This window comes from Aethalodelphis obliquidens, unplaced genomic scaffold, assembly GCF_003676395.1.
Source record: "Aethalodelphis obliquidens isolate GAN/ISIS:26980383/991018 unplaced genomic scaffold, ASM367639v1 scaffold30, whole genome shotgun sequence".
Classification (NCBI taxonomy): Eukaryota; Metazoa; Chordata; class Mammalia; order Artiodactyla; family Delphinidae; genus Aethalodelphis; species Aethalodelphis obliquidens.
This window is the reverse complement of record NW_020837974.1, coordinates 10517433-10531861: the sequence shown is the minus strand read 5'-3', so window position 1 is coordinate 10531861 and position 14429 is coordinate 10517433.

Here is a 14429-nt window from a genome sequence, read left to right as displayed (position 1 = left end):
CCAGTCCAAAAGCTGGCCGACTCGAGATCCAAGAGAAGCTAATGGTTCAGTTCAAGTCCAAAGGCAGGAAAAGACCAATATCTCAGCTCAGCAGTCAGGCAGGAGACAGTCCCTCTTACCGGCAGGAGAGTCAAGTCGCCCTTTCTGTTCTATCCAGGCCTTCAACAGATTGGATGAAGCCCGCCCACATCAGGGAGGACCATCTGCTTTCCTTGGGCCACCAATTCAAATGCTAATCTCATCCAAAAACACCCTCGCAGACACACACAGAATATTTGTTTGACCAAATATCTGAGCACTCTGTGGCCCAGTCACAAAAGATTAGCTAGCACGGTGGAATTAACAAAACTTAGAATCAAGAGCAAAGGTTCTGGGGATCAAAGACTGAGTCTTTGCAATAGGAAACCTATAGCAATAGAAAGGACCAGAAAGATGGAGGGAGAAGTCATCTCCTCCATCTCTGTTCCAGGACCAGGTCTGGTTCCCATAGATCTTACCAACCTACCCACACCCACTTTACAAGAAGCTTGAATAAGCACCCGTTTTGGGGGGCAAACAAAAGAAGCTGGCCGGAAACCAGCCTGGCTCCATCCACCAAGAGGCCCAGATACCTGCTGCTTTATAAGGCTCCAGTGTCACCTAATGACTGATAACAGACCACCAGACACCTGTGAGACCACCTTGAGACTGGAGTCACAGTGCATGCCCATCAGGGAATCAAGGGGCCCTGCACAGCCCCTTCTCCACCTGGGGCTGGGTAGCTGAGCCCTCTGTCCTCCTGCTGATAGGACCAAGGATTCATTCCCCTTCTTCTATATTCTGGGCCAACTCACGTATCTACTTCCATGGGGTCTCCTCTATGGGGTCCTATCCTTCCCAAGCCTGCCTGTGGAGTGAGTCTGCCCAGCTCCCTCAAGACAAGCACACTGGCCCATTCCTATTAAAAGTTGTAGTGCCTCTCAGTAAATGGGCACCACGAAGAGCATGTTGAATTTACAAACTTTTTTAAGAGCACAAAGGTCTACCAGTCACGGACCCTGGTTCACACCATCTCCCCTTTCTGAGATATTCCCATAATCTCCGGGGCTCTCAGTGATCCTGGATCACTCTTCGAAGTAGAGCTCAGCAAGCTTCTCAGCCCCTCAGATCCCTACCACTCTCTTGGCCACCCAAGCTCTCCATCCTCCACCACCGAGGTGTCTTATCCCAGCACAGGGCAGAGAGGCAGGTAGGACGGAACAGAGTGTGTGAACCAGGGGCCACTGGTGGACCCCAGTTCCAAGCAGATCATTCAAGTTTCAGTGACTCCCCCATTCTGAGCCTCTGCCCCACACAGGAATGTGCCCTTGGGGTATAGCCTCTTCCTGCCCATCCCAGAATATTTCCGTCGTTTGGATGGTTGGAATCAAAACACTCTCCTCTCTGTAGCAAACGGCTCCTTATCACCCAGTTCCACACCATTTACTTAGGATGAAATCTGACGCTCCGAATCCGTACTGTGCTCTTTTCTTTCTTTCGCCTCACAGGGAATTTGTTCAGCAAGAAACGGCTCTTTAGGATGCATTGATCTCCCTCCCCAGCCTCCTGATTCTGGAATGTGGTTCTGCAGAGATTCCTAGAGGGAGGGGCTTTCCTCCCAAGTCCAAGGGCTGCCACAGCAAGAGAGCGTCCACTAGAGATGCTTGCAGGACCGCTGACCCCTTTCTTAAGCACGGCACGGTCCAAAGAGAGCTGTGCTCAGAGTCAACAAACTCTTCAGCCATTGACTCACTTGACAAATATTTATTAAGTGTCAATCATGTGGCCTGGCATTGCCCTGAGTGTTAGGAATACATTAGTGAACAAGACAAGCATCCTTCCCAGGCTTCAGAGAACAAGCACTAAAGTTCCTTTACGTCTTTCAGCTGTGTGACCTTGACCAATGCACTTCATCCCTCTGAGCCTGATTCCTCTTCTGTGTAGAAGGCTAATGATGTGAACTTCCTGAAATAACACATGGGACCATCCATGGGACAGGGCCGGGCACATTCTAAGCATTCAAAAGCCATGAGCTGACACGGAGAGATTTTCCATCTTGATCTGGAATTCCTGGAAACAGCATCAAGTTGATGAGAATAGCCTTAGGGCCCAACTGGATGCAAACTAGGGGGGGTTGGGATCCAGTCTGAAAACATTCAAAGTATAAAAATTCACAGAGTATGGCAGAAAAGCACATATAAACCTCTTTATGTGGTTCCCTGCTTAATTTATTTCCAACTTTGTCTTAAGTGATATTTCTTGCTGATGAACATGAAATGGAAAAATTTTTAACTAGCGTTAAAATTCCCGGTGAATGCTCCAGAATCATAAACCAGCTCGCGTGGGTGCCTCTGAACAGGTTGGTGGTGTACTACTGCCCCCGTGTGTAGCGAGCTTAGCTAGCAAGGATCTGGGAACTGAGCAGACATTAGGATGGGTTTTTGTGGTTTTTTTTAGCAGGAACACTTACGAAGAGAAAATGGACTCTCAAAAATCTTCTTTATCCAAGATCAAATAGAATAAAACCCAATTAAGTCAGTGCAGCTGTCGGCTGTTTAACCAACTCCAATGGCACATCCTTTCCTCCCTCCCCTTGCTGCTGTCTTTCTCCCCCCCGCCCCTCACCGCCCCAATGTGTATTGGACACCAGGCTCCATTTACAGGGAATGGATCCATTAACCCCAGGGATAGAGAAAATTCTCCTAATAGAGTGCAGGGCTTACACATGCCCCAAACGGCAAGCTTTGAGGCCTGACGTGGGGAGACCTCCAGGATTCATGGCCTCTGCCCAGAAGAGTTTCTGGGGTACAGTTGTTCAGTTGGCCTGAGTTCTTTCCCCACAAGGCACCTTGTATGTCCTCCGCCTGTCTCAAGCCGGCACCATGGGTCTTTGTGCCAATTAGGTCAAAAAACATTTACTGAATAGTGGCTCATAACCCTCCTGGGAGCAGATAATCTAGAAGGAGAAACTAATGGAGGGGCAGACTGACAGAGTGCCCAGGAACTAGACATTAGGAAGCATGGGTATCACAGGGAGGAATAGAGGGGCCAACTCTAATGGGAATTGGGAACCACCTACCAGAAGAAGGGTGACCAGGCTGAATCTTAGAAGCGGAAATGCATTATCCCACGAAGGAGTATGTAGATGGGAGTCATGGGCAGAACCTACCTATTGCAAACAGTGTAGAAGTGTGAACGGGCACAGAACTTTGGAGAAATGGAGTGTAGTTCAGCATGATTGGAACATAGGGGTGGTTTCAGCAAACGGGAAGTTTACAGAGGTGATTCTGGAGGCCAGCACATGCCAAACTAAAGACATGGGCTGAAGGAATGGCCACAAGGTGTCATGGAGGAGAGCAGGGAAGTCTGCCTTTCACCAGGGCGACAAGGTCAGCTGGACAGAGGAGGTCCAAAGTGGAAGCCGCCTACTGGAAGGCCGTTCCAGCAGTCAAGGCCAAAACGAGCAAGTTGCAATTCAAGATCAGAAGACATGATTGGAGAATTACTACAAAGAAAAGCATTAGGTCTCGGGGTTTGTATAGCCAACCACATTCTCTTCCCTAATAGCCCCTCATGAGAATGAACAAAGAACTAACACTTCCACTCTGCCCTTGTCTGGTTCCCAATCGTCATAAAATTTGGCCCAGCTGCTGCCTTGTTGCACTTCTCAGCACGCAGGCCAGGTCACCAAGCCTTCTGTCTCTCCTCTGGCCAATTTGCCTGTCCCTCTGACCACCTGCACCCCTGCCAGAGAGGTGGAAGGGACAAGTCCTGTAGAGGGGCAGGATTTGACCAGCTCAAGACTGCTGGGTGGCTCAGAGGTGGCAATTGTGAGGCCTCTCAGCATGACAGCAGCTGGCTCTCCCCGGGCTTGGGCTCAGACGCCTGCCCCTTCTCTGGGTTTTAACAGCTGATTACAGAAAACTCAAGCTTCCTATTGAGAGTCCCTGGGTTTTATCAGCTCTCTGTTACATGGGGCGCTCAGAGGTATCATCTACAGGGAGACAAAATGAGGAAGTGGGAAGAGTTAAACCCTAGTACTTTTTGTGCAATCTGGACAAGCCATTTCACCTCTCAGAGCCTCAGCTCCCTCGTCCAATGGGATGGCCGAGGGCTTTCCCATGGGGCAACTGTGAGGAATGAATGAGGTCATATAAGCGAAAGCACTGAGCAGGTGGTTTGATTGTTTTCATCCAAGTGGAGGTTTATGGAGATCAAGACAGGGAACCCTGCCCACCTCCTCTCACTCCTGAGTATAAAACGACTACATTGCATAAGAGCACATCCAGGAGGAATGGGGTTTGTGTTCGGGCGTTACGGCTGATCCCTGCTACTTTAACCAACATGCAACCATGGAGAACACTCAAGTGTTTCTCCTAATGTCTCCTAACAATAAGGTTTGTGCAACCAAGAGAACAATAGCTTTCAGATATTAAAGTGCTTATATGCATTGAAGAACGTTATCCACTGGGTGTCAATAAACGATAAAAATTACATAATTTTTCTCTCATAGTTTTAAAAATCCCACCGTTCAAGTGGTTTAAAAATGGAGTCAATTACTGAAAATGGATAACCAACAAGGACCTACTGTGTAGCACAGGGAACTCTGCTCAATATTACACAACGACCTAAATGGGAAAAGAATCTGAAAATGTATAACTGAAAAAAAAATGTAGTACAATCCTAGGGGAAAAAAAAATCACTGAATTGTACACTTTAAAATGGGGGAATTTTATGATATGTGAATTATGTCTCAATTAAAGCTGTTATTTTAAAAAGAAAAAAAGAATAAATATTGTGAATTATTTTTTTAAAAATTGAGTCATTTACAATTACTCTTAACAACATGGATGGATCCCATATACATAATGTTGAGCAAAAGAAGATAGACACAAGAATATGTATGGTTCTACGACATATGGTACATGTCATAGGACCATAGATACATGAACCATATGGTACATGTACCATATCTTTATCTATTAAGATAAAGCAGTAACACAGGCAAAAGTAATCTCTGCTGTTAGAAATCAGGATAGTGGTTGCCCTGGGGATGAGGGTTAGTAATGACTGGAAGGGCCAATGACGAGAGTTTTCTGGGGAGCTGGGACCACTTTTTATCTTAACCTGAGTACTGATTGGTATGTTCAGTTTGTAAAACTATAGAGAGCTATACACTTACATGTACTTTATGTGTATTATGTTTCAATAAGGAGGTTTGAGGGTTTTAAGTACATTCTTACCTAGTATAAGAAAAAAGCTTTGTCCACTTTCACCATCCTAAGTTATCAACGCCAAGAGTCTCCAAATGATGATGCTAACATTCTCACCTATCATTTTGTCTCTCCTGATGTCCCTTTGCCTGACAATTGACAGAACACAGCTCTGTGTGATTTCTCTTCGATTACAGTGTGAGTCAAAGGCAGCACAAGAAGTCATTGTAAATGGCTGCCCTTCCAAGAAAGTGATGGTTCATCAGAGAGGTCCCAAGTGCTATTTAGGACAAATCCAACACGTACACAACCTTGGTTTTTGATTCCAAGTTCTTCATGGAAATTGACACAGACCTCTCTTCTGCGCCAAATCTCCTCTGAACCTTACTCGAAGAGATTTGCACCAGGAATGTTTGCAAAATGTGTTCTTAATATTCAGGTCAGGCATGGAGGGCTATGTTAGCCCAGCGGGAGGGCTACCCACATGGCAGGTCTGGGAAGGAAAAAGAGATAAAAGATGCAGGAACTGGACTGAGGTGGGAGAAGTGTCTTCCTTAAGCAGACTGAAGCATCCTGGCTGGAGAGAAGAGAGAGACCATGGTTCATGGAGGGTTCAAGGCCATGGCCACAAAGTCTGTGCTAAGTATAAAGCCTCAGGCAAAGGGCACGGCCAACAACGAGAGAGTGAACTTCAAACTCAGAAGTCAGGAGCATAGAGAATAACAGACATCACAGCGGGCAGTGCCAGCCACAGAGGTGTGAGTTGTGCAGAACCAAGAGTCTGACTAGTAAGAGCAGGAGAATCTCTCTCTTACGTGACGCTTCATGGAGCAGGGGGTAAATTTAAAAATTAAAAAGTAGGACAGGACAGGCTGCTGAGAGACCATATCACCTAGATTTATAATGTAATTCTGAAAACAAACATCCCAAACAAATGTTTCCCTCAAGTTTTTTTTTTTAAATCTATTCCTCTGAAATAAGTCAATCCCCTAGTAACTGTGGGTCACCAATGATGAGCCTGGCTTTGTGGGATACGGAGGAGGGGGGCCCTGCCCTCATGGAGAGCAGAACGTCCTGAGAAACATGTGTTACAGGATACAGGCAAAAGATGCCATTAAGAGGAGGATTCAAAATGTCTGGGGACCTTGAAATGGTCCATGAACTGGGGGATTCTAGTGACTCTACCCAGATTGGCGTAACACCAGCCAGAGAGAACGAACACTACCTGCAACGGGGACCTTATACTGTCATTAACTCTATGATGGAAGTACTTCAGAAAACACTTGAATGGAATCTTCAAGTCAATTCACACAGTTCCTGGAAGATGATGTCCCTTGAGTGATTTATTCAGAGACGTTATCAGTACAATTAACCATAAAGGCCAGAGACTGAGGGGATATTCAGAATATCCCACCAAATAGAACAAACACTGGCTCAATCAGAATGGACGGCAGTACACATGTACCAGATATTTTATATATATATATTTATTTATTTATTTATTTATATATACAAAAAGTGTAATGACAGAATTCTAGGACATCCAAGCTGGAAGGTATCAGGGATCTTCCCACCCCTCCTCCCCAAGTACCCCTTGTGGGGGTTTCCATTTTCCCAGGGTTTCCATCTGCCACATGCATTGGGTTTGCCCAAGAACTCAGATGATCAAGTTTCCTTTGGTACAACTGGGGGATTTTTGTATTTTGCCCACAGGTGGTGAGTAATACAGTTAGCAAACAATTATACAGAAGCAACTTGGTGTAAATTCTATTTACTGAAAGCAAGCTGATCTGAATCTCTCTCCAAGAATGAATCAGGGCTCCAGATGCTTATAACATCCCTAGGGAACGGGGAGACTGGCCTAGGGTTTTGTGCTTGGGACCTATGGTTCTGTTCGAGGCCACCTCCAGACAAAGAGTCACCGGGGTTCCTGTGCTGGATTTTGGGGTGGAATTCTGAGGTTCCATGAAAAAACTTCATCTAGCAGAGAAACTAATATTAACCTGGCTGGAAAATCAGAGCATGAAAAAGCACAAGGCGGGCAGGGAATGAACTTGGGACTCAGAAAATTGTCATTATCCCGGGGTGCCATGAAGACCGGCCCCCTGAGGGGAGAAGCCATGACTGAGAGCACATCCCAGAATCCTGCCTCTGATGGGTGTGAATCTAGCTCCGGCTTCAGATACTGAAAGCTAAAGACACATAGAAGAGGATTCCAGGCCTCAAATCCAGGGAACCACACGTCTCAGGGCAGGGGTCTGCAGCAGTGCCCAGACAGCAGGTTTGGGGTGACGCTTTCTTGCTGTGGACGACTAAGTCCCTGCCCTCCTCCATCCCAGTCTCATCTGTACAACAGTCACCACGTCTCCTAGCTGGTCTGACCACGCACTAGACAAAGACGTTTGTTCGAAGCCCCCTACTGCCCAATGAGAGATGGATGAAGGTCTGATGCTCTTCAGCCCCTGGATACACCACTTAGCAAAAGAGAACTGAAGGAAGTCAAGATGGTCCTGGCTCCCGAGGCACTTAGAGTGTGTTCCGGGAAAGAGGACGTGCGCCATGGAGTGCTAGCTCACACGCCAGCCCGGGCAGAAGGGACAGCGTCTGGGGATGCTGGGATGTCAGATCCCATAGATCCGACTGGCAGCACAATTATGCCAAAGCTGCTTTGTTATTGATCAATGGCATTCTTTTAGGGCCATACAGCTTGGCATGGAGAAAACCTTGTAAGAGAAGAAGCAAGAGCATAAAGGTTTGAAAGTAGAAAGACCTGGATGTAACCATAGCTCTTTGACCTACTAACTATGTGACTATAATTAAGTCACTTCACATCTCTGTACTTCAGCCTCATCGGTAAATTAGAGACCAAAAAACCCATCTCCTGGGTTCTGTTGATGATTAAATGAGGTAACTGACTTGACTTACCTGGCATCATTTCTGGAAATCATAAACACTCAAGCAATGTTCGTCCTTAAGAATCTTTTTTCTTGACAGAAAGTGACCTAAGCAAGCAACCGCTCTTCTGAATTAAAGTGCACTCAAAAGAGCGGCAACATGAACAAATGTGACAGCCCCCAGAGGTGACCCAGATAAGGAGGTGGACCGAATGACTCGATAACAACTCAAAGCAAAAACTCAAAATAATAACGCTTGCCCTGTCCAGACCCTAAATGAACACCATCGTATTATTCATCACACCTGGACAAAAGCCAGATGAATGTTTGCCCGGGTGGGTCCTAGGATCCAGGTTAATGGAGGGGTGTACATCACGGCAGCATGTTGGAGCCCAGGGCAGGGTTCTTTGGTCCGGAAGCTGCTTCAAGTGCAGGAATCTGATTTTCTCCGGTGTGTGAGAAAGTTTGACTCTCACTCCATATCTCACACCAGTAGGGAACTTCCTGAACAGTTACCTTCTGAATGCAAGAACAATCTTTTCCAGGACCTTCTCTGAAGCCCAGATTCTCAGTGGGCTGGGAGGGTCCCATGCTTTGCTTTCAGAGGCTGGTATGAGCTCTGTGACAGCAGGGGTTTTAATGAATAGTCATGGGCTTTTCTTTGAAGGCGAATCTGCTGGTTAGTTTTTTGCTTCTCTATTTTGCTTTAGACTATACCCATGATGAGGGCGACCATATATTTTATAATGGACCCTGGGACACTTGAGAGCATGAAAAGAGCACTATTAATAATTTAGTAGAACCACGGCAAAATCCAAGATGGTCACCATATCATCTGGTCATAGTGAATCATCTGTGATTTCAGTTCGTTTGTTCAGACACTTCAGAAGCAATCTGAGAAGATAGATCCATCCCTTCCCCAATCTTTCACAGTTATTGCATCCATCCTAATTTGTCAGCAATACTTTCAGCAACGTGTCTATATGAAGACTTGCTCATAGATTGCATTTAGTTTTCATATACAAGCTCTCTTTCTTTTTGCAGTAATACTATATCCATCTGTATAATAATTAAATTATGTCATCACAATAACAAGTGCAATTGGCATAGATAAAACTGACTCTTGATAAGCGCTCTACTCAGTTGAGGGCAGTGGTGCCTGATACAGCAGACAGGAGCCTAGTAGCTTTAAGAGATCATTAAAATACGAGTTAGTATGTTTCCCAGAGGTGAGAGGCAGTAAAGCATAGTGGTTAAAACCAGGGATGGTGGCTGAGTTAAGTCCCAGCTCTGCCACTTAACAGCTGTATGAACTTGGGCAAGTACTTAACCTCTCTGTGCCTCAGTTTCCCCATCTGTAAGATGGGTTTCCAATAGCATCTACCTCTCATAGAGTTGCATCTACCTCATAGAGTTGTTGTGAGGATTAAATGACTTAATAGAAGTAAAGTGCTTTACAATATGTCTGGAACACAGCAAGTACTATGGAAGGCTTTGCTATTATCATTTTGATCATCATTATTAACCAGAAAGAATGTTTCGTGAACTGGTTAAGTGGAGTTTGGTTGAAGGAGTTTTTACTATATGTGGCCCCCAAATATCTATAGTGTCTGGAAATAAATATATAAACATGGTGAGGCAGCTTTGAATTGGGAGGTAAGTTAATTTTACCAACAGAGACTGGGAGGGGCCCATCATCATCATCATTTGGGAGAGGTCAAAACATCTAGAAATGGGGCTCTGATGGGTGACTCTATTAAGAATTTGGGGACGATCAAAAGAAGGGCACTCCAGGCAAAGGGTTCAGCCCACACTAAGGCAGATGACTCAAGAAATCACACCAGTTGAGAAATGGTTGAAAATAAGTTGGGAGGGAAGAGAAATGAAGTTGGAAGTGATACAGGTGAGGCCAGAAAGGTAAGTAGGGGGTCAGACCCATTTCCTGGAGGAAATGAGGACAGATGTGGGAGAGAGCTTCCAGAGCAGCTCTGGTTATTGGCAGGGAGCTCCCAGGGGGTGTATTTAGCCAGGAGGGGCAGACACCGCCGTGCACCCGCTCAGCAAACCTGCCCCAGCCTGAAACCAAAATCACGTATTTGAATCCAAATATACAAGAACAGTTCTGGGCCCTGTGCAAGCTGTCCATCACATCTGGCTGTTAGCTTGTTTACAGCAGGGTGTAAACTGATGTTCAATTACCAACGGAACTTTTTCATTAAACCAGAACTTTAAAATATGCATGTAGAATTTTAAAAAATAACCTGCACTAACGAAACCAATTTTTAAAAGTCTGAAACATGGCTTTGCCTGGTTTTCAAAGCCATCTGTTTTCAAAGCCTACCTTTCTCCTTGTTTACCACAGCCTGTCTGCTGTTTTAACAACCTCCAGTGGGATTTCACACGCCTCATTATGCAAAATCACTGCTTATGCATTCACTCTGCCACTTGCCTAACTAATCTCGACTCATAACACCTTTCTGAGGAAGATCCCCAGTCTGGAGTCCTCCTACAAGTCTGTAGATCAAGAACAGTGGTAGAGAGTGTCAGAGCAAGGCAATACATCCTCCGGTGTATTACTGTTAGGAGACAGGCTTGATCTGGGGCCCTACTTGAGGTGAGAAGCAAATAAAGAGCAATACTGATTATAAATTCAAAATCTCTCTATTCAGAAAAAAAAAAGCCAATAAACAGTGACAGGGAGGTCTTGCATCAGATATAAGTTAGAAAGGCAAGTCTGATTCCCATCTTATCTACTGCCCGCTTCCTATAAATTATCAAAATTATTCAAAGATTTTTTCATTTCTTCTTCTGCGTCAGGCTTTGGGCCTGTCATCTTTTGGTTCAGAACAGTCAAGAGCCTAGGTTCAAGCCCTAGTTCTTCTGTTTCTCAGTTAGAGGACTTTAGGGGAGACACTTAGGATGACTAACAACCATTCAATCATGTCTAAATGGTGAACCAGGCAGGTAGGCACCAGTGATAGAGCTGGTCGTGTTAAATGGCCACCAGAGCAAAGCCTGGATTTCCTGCGATGGGTCAGTGTCCAGTTCAATGACGTACCTTCAGGGGACCAACCACTGAACTAGGCCCCCAAACCTGTTACACTTGGGGCAAAGTAATGAGGGTTGACTTTGTAAAGTACATTGGTTCTTAGTCTAAGGTAGGGATGCTCAACCTGGTTGTGTGTAAGAATCACCTGGTGGCTGATAGGCACCAGTACTCAAGCCCTGATACAGCATCCATGTTCTCCTTCAGTTAGTGTAGGGTGAGGTCCAAGGGCCAGAATTTGGTTTCTTTTAGTAAATTTTTATATTGAAGAATACATGATACAATAAATGACACAAATCTTTGATGTACACCACAATAAAAATTTTTAGAAACTGAGCATACATGTGGAACTACTGCCCCAAATAAGATACAAAATATTACCAGCATTCCAAAAGCTTCCCTTCTGCATTTTCCCAATATTTGATCCCCACCCTGCAGGTAACCACTGTTCTGACTCCATCACCATAAAATTCCCTGATGTCAAACTTTGTATAAATGGAATCATACAGTTTCTTCCTTCCTTTCTTCCTTCCTTCCTTCCTTCCATCCTTCCTTCTTTTGTTCTTTCTTTTTCTTTTTCTTTCTTCTTTTGGTCTGACTTCTTTTGTTCAGCACTACGCCTATGAAATTCCTCCAAATCATTAGGTATTGCAATAATTGCTGTAGTGTATTCCATTCTGTATTCCACAATTCATCCATTCCCTTGATGATGAACTTTTGGGTTGTTTTCACTTTGGAACTTTTAGGAATAATGTTGCAATGAACATTCTGGTACATGTCACTTGGTGCCCAGGGAGAGGCATTTTTCTTGGGTATATATCCAGGACTGGAATTGCTGGGTCATAGCATCTACGTAGGTTCATCGTTAGTAGAAAATGCCAAATGCTTTTTCAAAGGAATTGAACCAGCAGTGTATGAAAGTTTAGTTGTCAATGTTATAAATGTTGGTGTATAGTGGTATCACATTTTTATTTTAACTTGCATTTTCCTGATGACTCATGACGTGAAAGACTTTTTTGTGCATACTGGCATTTGGATATACTCTTTTGTCAGGTGGCTCTTTTGCCCAACTTTTAAATTGGGATGTCAGTATTTTTCTATAGATTTGTAATTCTTTAAATATTTATTAGAGGAGTCCTCTGGGAAACACGTATTGCATAATATATCTTCTCCCATTCAGCAATTTACTTTTTCACTCCCTTAATTCATGTCTCTTCATGAACAGAACCTCTTAATTTTAGTGAACTCCCGTCTATACCTGGGAGTTATATAAATGTTCTTTATGGGTCTTATATAAATTTTGCCTACCCCAAAGTCATAAAGATGCTCTTACATTATCTTCCATAAGTTACGTCTTTCTCCTTTCTTGTTTAGGTCTATGATCCAGTTGGAGTTGATTTGGGGCTATTGTGTAAGGCAGGGGTCACGGTTCTTTTTTTTTTTTCCCCAGAAAGATGCCCAATTGACCCAGTTATTAAAAAGACCAACTTTCCCCACCCTGTTACAGTGTCAATCAGTATTTCATTAAACGTTCATGGTAGGAAAGCTGGTTTTAGTATGCTTCCATGGTTGAGATTTACTGCTCAAGAGCATAGAGAAATAAGAAGTCCTCAAGGATGAAGCAAACAGTAACTAGATGTAGACTTCCGGAATGGAAAACCTGCCGATATCTTTGTGTGTATATTTAGGAAAACTTGACGCTTCACGGCTGAGTTGAGACACCTAAACATCCGCACAACAAAGCAGAATTTGGACAGCAGTAGCGGCACCTAAAATGACCGAGCTCAGAACTCAGCCCTGAATCTTGAAGAAAACAGTGACCACGGCACCAGCCCCAGAGCCGGGAGATGGTCAGGGTAAAGCAGATGAGTGAACGCTCTTCAGCTGTGCCCAGGAACAGCTAGGCAGCTCTATGGGAAGGGAAAGGGCTGCATTCAAACCCATGAATCTTGTTCCTACTGATCATTTGTTCTTATGAGCTAAATGAGGCAGGAACTGCTCCCCTTTCCCTAGAGAGAAAACTGAGAGTTGCGCAGGTTGAGGACTTGCCCAAAGTCACCTGTGTATGAGCCAGAGCCAGGACGAGTCACAGAAAAGACAAGTTCCCAAAGGTGGACATGTTTCCGAGCCTTCAGAATAAAGCCTCCATCCTCAGAGGAACAACTTTCCTCCCCAAGGCTCACTCAAGAGACTTTAGCAATTAATTACTAGTGCAAACTGGTAAATTGGAGTTAATTATCTGGACAGATCTAATTGCAACTACAATTTTGTTGAAATTAAATAAAACCACCATTTAAAAGTGCACAGAGCCATTTCGAGGTATTACTTATAGGTGTCTGAACAGGTCCAGCCAAGGCTGTGAGCTCGCTGGGATGCTGAGGTTGAAGAACTGTTCTGTAGCACACCGGTCCTTGGTGGACCCACTCCTGCATCTCACCCACCTCCCAGGAATCCCAACATCCCAGGATAGAAGGAGCCAACCCCTTCTTCCCAGCTCTGTCCCATAGTATGTCCAATCCAAGTCCATGGAGCGGCAGAGCCTGGTGGGTTCTTCCCTGTTGTTCCCATCTCTGCTCAGACATTGAACATCATCTTGTTATGGGCTGTTGGCTGTCACTCCTATAGAGCCTCTTCCAGAGGGCACTGACCTCAACAACCTCAGAAATTCAGGGACATGAAGCCCCCAGGGGGGCATGTTGAGTCTGGCTAATGCCTGGAGGAAGAATAGGGGTTCACCAGACAAAGGAGATAAAGGCATCCCACACAGAGGAAAAGAGATGTGAAAAGTGCTGAAAGCAAAAAGGGGTCTTTAGCAAATGAGAATCTACAGAGTGGCTGGAGGTAAACGAGCTGTAGGTGTGATGAGGCTGGAGAGGCTGACTGGGAGCAGGGAGAACCTTGTAGGCCATCGTAAAGAGTTGAGACTTTGCCCCAAAGAACATTCTAGCCACAGGAATGTATTAAAGCAGGGCAAGGTTGGAAGACTTCTCACAACAAGGTGAAGTTGTGTAAGTGAAGAAGCTTTGAATTGGGAATCAGGTCACCTAGATCCTTGTCCCCCGTTGGCCAATGGGCCAGTAATTTTTCTACTTAGTTTCCTCATCTGTAAAATGGGAAGAAATGCTTGTCTAACTTCCTTCATGGGGGAACATTGGGGAAAACTGACACTTCGTGGCTGGGCTGAGAACTCTAGACAGTCACAAAACAAAGCAGAGCTGGATTGCAACACTAACACCCGAGAACCACTGAGCTGGTAGC